Source organism: Benincasa hispida, chromosome 11 (genome assembly GCF_009727055.1).
Source record: "Benincasa hispida cultivar B227 chromosome 11, ASM972705v1, whole genome shotgun sequence".
In the NCBI taxonomy this organism is placed as follows: Eukaryota; Viridiplantae; Streptophyta; class Magnoliopsida; order Cucurbitales; family Cucurbitaceae; genus Benincasa; species Benincasa hispida.
In genome coordinates this window covers 78,061,827-78,068,588 of record NC_052359.1, presented here as the reverse complement: position 1 = coordinate 78,068,588, position 6,762 = coordinate 78,061,827, and the positions used below count along the sequence as shown (strand labels likewise).

General features: G+C 35.7%; 1 long non-coding RNA gene across 1 annotated transcript; it reads left to right on the top strand.

The window, feature by feature from the left end:
• Nucleotides 1-599: 599 nt before the first annotated feature.
• Nucleotides 600-4,742, top strand: LOC120091686. Its single transcript, XR_005485813.1, has 4 exons — nt 600-1,760; nt 2,010-2,542; nt 2,747-3,229; nt 3,294-4,742. It is a non-coding gene; the product is annotated as an uncharacterized LOC120091686 (long non-coding RNA).
• The last annotated feature ends 2,020 nt before the right edge of the window (nt 4,743-6,762 follow it).

The following is a 6,762-nucleotide window of genomic DNA, read 5'->3' as shown; positions in this document are numbered from 1 at the left end:
GAAATTGGTTTGATCCTAGGATCTTGGGTTTCTCTTTAGCCTAGGAAAAAGAGGGTCGTGTGTCGGTTTGGTCCTCACCTGCAAGAGGATCATTTAGTGAAATACCTAAGAAGGAGTCTTGGAGAGTGGAATAGGCAATTTGCCGAACCACTATAATTCGCGGTGTTTTCTCTTCCTCTCTCTTTTATCTCTTGTTTTCAATTTTTTTGCTTCTTGTCTTAGTTATTTTTTTAATCTTTCCAAATTGCATGATTTAAGTTTTGTCTTGTATAAATTTTCTTTAATCAAATTAGTGGGTTAACTTTATTGAGCATTGTTTGAAAATAATTTTTTTTTAATTAGTAATCAACCCTATTCACCCCTTCTAGTGTTGCCTTTAGATCCTACAATTGGTATCAGGTAGCTCGGTTTTCTTATTTAAAAAAGGTTTTGTATTTTTTTCTTGATTTTCCATTCTGTTTTTTTTAATCTTATTAAATCTAGAATTTTTCTATTTTTTGCAAAAAGTTTGAAAAATTGAGTTTTAAAAGCTGTTTTCATTAGAAATTTTTTGTCTTGAAAATTGGTTATTAAAACCTTATCTTTTTTCTCAATTTAATATTTGAAATCTTTTTAATTAAAATCTAAATTTTGGAAAAGTATTTCTCTTTACAAAAATTATTATATTCTCTTCCTCTTTCGAAAAACTTAATTGTTCGAGCTTATGGCAACTACTGAAATAAATGGGTATGGTGAAGGTCAATCTACCACTAGGCTACCTTTGTTTGATGGAAATAATTATGCATGGTGGAAAACTAGGATGAGAATTTATTTGATTTCTATTGACTATAATATATGGAAAATTATTTTTAATGGTCCTTTAATTCCTACTAAGATAGTTGATAATAAAGATATTCCTAAGGAAGAAAAAGAGTTTAATGATGAAGATAAAAAGAAGTTTTCTATTAATGCTAAAGCCATGAACTATCTGTTTTGTGTTTTATGTCCTGATTAGTTTAATCGAGTCTCTGCATGTAATTCTGCTAAAGAAATTTGGGATATGCTTGTATTAACTCATGAAGGAACTAATCAAGTTAAAGAGTCAAAGATTAACATGTTAGTTCATAATTATGAATTGTTTAAAATGGATGCAAATGAAACTATATATGAAATGTTTATTAGGTTCACGAATATTGTTAATGCTTTGAAGGGATTAGGAAAATCTTATACCACCTCTGAAAATGTGAGAAAAATTCTTAGATCATTGCCTAAGAGTTGGGAAGCTAAGGTGATGGCAATCCAAGAAGCAAAAGACCTCTCAAAACTTCCACTAGAGGAGCTCGTTGGATCTTTCATGGCACATGAGATAATCATGAAGGCCAATGTGGAAGAAGATGTAAAAAAGAAGAAGAGCCTAGAATTAAAGTCCACTCAAGTTCAAGAGGACTGAAATTGAAGCTGAACTAAATGATGAGGAGTCCGCTTACTTGACCAAGAAGTTCAAAAAGCATTTTAGGAAAAGAAATTTCTCAAAGAAAGTCAACAATCAAGAAGGCAAAGGAGAGAAGAGCAACAGAGATACAATCATCTGTTATGAATGCAAAAAGCCCAGACACGTGAAGTGGGACTGTCCTCAAAGAAAAGCCATTTCAAAGAAGAGCAGAAAGGCCATGAAAGCTACTTGGGATGAAAGCGATGAAAGCAAATCTGAAATCGAGGAAGAAGTAGCAAATTTGTGCGTTATGGCTTTTGGAGACGACGACGACGATGACGACGATAAGGTAAGCCCTGAAAACCTTATTTTTGATGAGCTCATTGATGCATATAATGAAGTTAAAATTGAATTTGAAAAATTAGGTTGCAAAGAATGTGTTTCTCTATACACCGCAGTTTACCTTAAATTGTGAAATAGTTTAGTTAAAGTTAAACGATCGTCTAGCTTAAATTAAATGATCGTCTATCTTACATTGTGTGATTGTGTAACTGACTGAGAAATCTTTCATGCTAATGTTAACTACTTTTATATACAGATTATTGTTTATACCAAAACTTATACTACGACAGATGAGATGAGGTACAAAGAAGATCGATTAGTAGGGCTTGATGTGACCCAAGTGCTTGAAGAATGAAGAATGCTTGATGAGGATATCCCTGAAGGTGGTGATGTTGGGGCTGGTTGACACTCTTCTGACCAACTTCCCCCAACGTTGAATTTGAGGGGTTTGATCACGATGAGGCAACTGTGAGACATGGTGATCATGATGAGCACGAGATGACTAACTCCCCCCAAATTCGTCAGTCTCATACGAAGCAGCCTGACACACATAATGCGCATGTAATGTGTGAGAAGGATATGAGTAAGAAGAGGAAGATCGAACATGCAAAGAAGCACACAAAATCCTCATAAAGATATAAGAAAGGCAAACTTTATAGAGTTATATGTGAGGACCTATTAGAAATTCGCAATGATTTGGCAAACTCAACGAGCATGGTTCGTCGGTTGGGTGAGGAGCTATTAGAAATTTGCAAGCTTTGCATCCAGAGTTTAGGCAAGATAATAATTGTATGTTGAGTTATTTACTAAACGATCGTTTAGTTTTATCTAGATGATCGTTTAGTTTGTCTGAACGATCATTTAGATTTTGATAGACGATCGTTTAGACACAATAAACGATCATTTAATGTTTAACACACGATCGTCTACTATTTAATACATGATCGTTTAAGTTTAATACATGATCATTTAATGTTTCATTTATTTCTATAGGATGACCCTAATGATGACGCTAATGATGACCACGATGATGGCGAAGGTAATAATGGAGGGACCTATCATGATCATGGTGATGTGGTGACCAAATAGTTGTGGTGATCAAACAATTGATGACCATACAACTGATGGGGGAGATGTTAAACGAACCCCCCTCCACGAGCAGTCCATACCTATTAATGATGAACAACCCATGCAACCATCCATAGAACTGTTGAGGGCTGCACAGTCGATGGAGATGTTGAGGGCTGAACCATCAATGAACCGCTCGTAGTTGTTGAAAATGTAACAATTGAAGTACGAACAGTCGTTGAACCATCAATTGGACCAATCGTCAACGAACAATTGGACTGATCGTCGATGAAGGTCAACTTCCTGAACAACCATTCAATGTACAGACCCATTTCGACTTGAATTCTCCGATTGATTTACAAGTTTATGTTGAAGGGAGTGCAACACAAGAAGAGGTCACTAAAAAAGGTATGACCGTAGTATGAAATTTTAACATTAACACTATAGTCACTAACTTTGAATTTAATTGTAGGAGGAAGTTGAACACCCTGAGCGTCGAAAAAGGAAGAAGCCAGAAAAGTTTACATCCGAAGAGGTAAAAAGGGCAAAAAAAAGAGATTGAGTCTCGAAAAACTCAACCAAATCAAGATGTCCTTAGACAACCCCAACCACCTCCAAATGAGCCTCACCCACTTGCAAGGGAATTGAAACCACTCAAAGGTGTTATAAATCCGAACCCATTCGTCCCGGTCCTTAACTTTCCCACTAGGATGGTTAGATCTCCCAATCCCAGATATTCTATGGTCAACATACAAGACATGAAGAGCCAATCTAAAAACAAAAAACGAAGACCGAATAGTGGTGTATACCTTCCAGACTAAGGATTTCTTCAAAATACTCTAGAAGAACATATGGGTGCTTGAGAATGTGAATATTTCTAATTCCGATTAATAGTTCATCGCTCATATAATCATTAAGCGATCATGTTGGTAATCATAAAAGATCGTTTACGCAATGTTAAACGATCGTACACAATTATCTACACGATCGTATACGATTATCTACATGGTTGCATACGATTATCTACACGATCGTTTAAAGTTCACTACAAGATCATATATGATTATCTAATTGATCGTACACGATTATTTGCATGATCGTTTAGAGCTCACTACACGATCATTTATAATTAACGACACGACCATTTATAATTTACTACATGATCGTTTAGAACTAACTACACCGTTAATTGTTTGTATTAGGATATGAATGTTCTAGTTATGGACGTGCATCAGAAGCTGCATTCGAGACCTAACCTCTGCCAATAGCTATTCACAGTGGTGGATTTGAGCTTCATGGTACGGATTATACAATTTTAGTTATAGTTCGAAACGTGGTTATAAATACCGCAATATTTTTCTTTAAGATGTCATCGTGGAATCAGAAGGTATTTCAGCAAATATTCGTGTAGATGGTTTGGTAATGGAGGATGGAAACGTGGCACTCTAGACGAATCAAGGGGCACATATGAAGCACTGGGCGAACAATAAATTCTTTCTTGACTATGTGCTTGGTGTAAATGAGGAGTACAAACTTGCATGGGAAGAAGTGTAATTCGTCTTCAGGACAATCAACGTTAGACAACACTGACTGATGGTTGCCATCGACCTAGTAACGGCAAGATAAAGGTCTTCGACTCCATGCCAAACTACATCTATGATGACATCATGAATGATTATATGCAACGGGTGGCCAGATCAATATTGTCCATTTGATAGCCGTTGGTCATGATCAAGGTCATCCAAACTTCAATTATAGTCTGTGGGAAGTGAAATGATCAAAAGTCGTCCTACAAATGGGCAAATCTCTAGATTATGGTATTTTTTGTGCAAAATTCATTAAATATCTTGTAACAAGAAAAGATAACAGTAGTTTACAATAAGAAAATATGCCACTATTTAGAAAACAATATGTTACCTAATTGTGGGCTAATAAATATTTACAGTCATTTGAAATTCATTGCATATTTCACATGTGAATATAACATTGATGGTAAGTTGAATTCAATTGGACAATAGTATACCATAGACTCTCCGATCTAATACATTTAATTACACGGTCGTAAATATTTACCTATAAGATCAGTTTGATATGACAACGATCTCATAGTCTACCTTTCCCGATCGTTTAGTTATATCTAAGCGATCTCTTAGTATAATCTAAATGATCGTTTAGATTATATTAAGAGATCGTTCAGTTATACCTAAACGATTTCTTAGTATAATCTAAAAGATCGTTTTGTTATACCTAAACGATATTTTAATATAATCCAAACGATCATTTAATTCGATTATATCGTTTATCCTTGATGGACTTGCGTTGGGTGTTATCAGTGGTTGCTTACATGTTTTTTTTGTTATGTCCTATGACACCGCATTTTGGACACTTATGAATTTGTCGTGGCTACTCCCTAGAGAAGGTATACGAACGTCTGACGTCACTAACAGCTGCTACCTTCTGTGGTGGTAAAATTTTGGAGTTGTTAAAGTCCGACTGTCGCCTTCATTCTTGCCTATGACCAACTGGGTAAATCGGTTCTGCGTATGCAACAAGTACACATTCAACACACTTTGCACACAAAGTTTAAGTATTTATGTGCTGCAGTGCAGCCACAAATTGCATGCGAACAAGGAATCTCTAAATAGTCGAATCCATGCAACTACACGTACGTGCACGAAGATCCCCCCCCCCCCCCCAATTCCATCATCTACATTGATTACATGCATGTCAACCGGGAAAACATGGTACGTTCTAGATTTCAATTCTTTAGTCTTCAGAATATCAAATGCATAATCAGTACTATGTTTGTGCATGTAATTGCATTTTGTCCGACAAATGTAGAATCAACCCTGTAACCACTCATATATGTGCTCCAACAGTTTTGTGATGAGGAATTCTCGAGCATCCTTTACTACTGCATTAAGGCATTGTACTATGTTTATGGTCATCTTGTCATACCTATAGTGGACTCGATAAACTTTTGCGTACTGTTATACCCCAATTTCTTCAAGATATCTTGTCACACCAGGATACTGTTGGAGCTTGGCCTAAAATTTCAAAATCAGACATCTTATGTGCTTTGGCCGCAAGATAAAAATGTGAGATTATATCCTCGTTTTTGAATTGGGTCATCAAGTTATTCTGGATGTGATATATGCATAGCGCATGAAATATCTCAGGAAACACATATACGACCGCTTTTCCAATTGAGATATGACAGTTAGATATAATGACTAATTTTGGAATTCTCCTATTGAAGCCTTTACATTAGTCATGAACCAAGTCCAAGGTACATCGTTCTCACTGTCCATGATACTAAATGCAATTGTGTAGATGTTGTTACCATCGAGTTATAACAACATACCTTTTTATTTCTCATGCAAGTGAGTTCTGTTAACCACAATGATAGTACGAATGTAGTTCAAGAATCCCCTAATGCACGGTCTTAATGCCATGAAGAAATATTTAAAGTATTGTTCATATTCTATTTCAACCTAAAAAAAGTATTCTAGATTTACAAGTTTAATTACTTCACCGAATACCTTAACAAAGCCATATGATCCTTCTGACGACTCTCGTACATATACCAATGCATATTCTCCTGCATGGTAAGCCCGTCTATCACTTATATTCACTTCATAATCTCTTCGGATGTCTTCAATTATATCCCTCAAGCGATATGATCGAATGACTTAATCGTATTTGGACTTGATTAAGTGTCCAATAACTCACTCTTATCATGTCGATGATTAACATTCTTTATTTCAAGTGCGCATGTATGCACTTGGATACTTTGTCACCTTAAAGAAATCACTTCCTACCAGTTTTTTTGCATAGACCCGCCATTACATTCCTCCATTAAACACCGCACGGTTAACAAGCTCTTCGTTGACTTCTTTACACGGTAGTTAAAATTCTTCTTATCGCAAGTAGTGAAAATT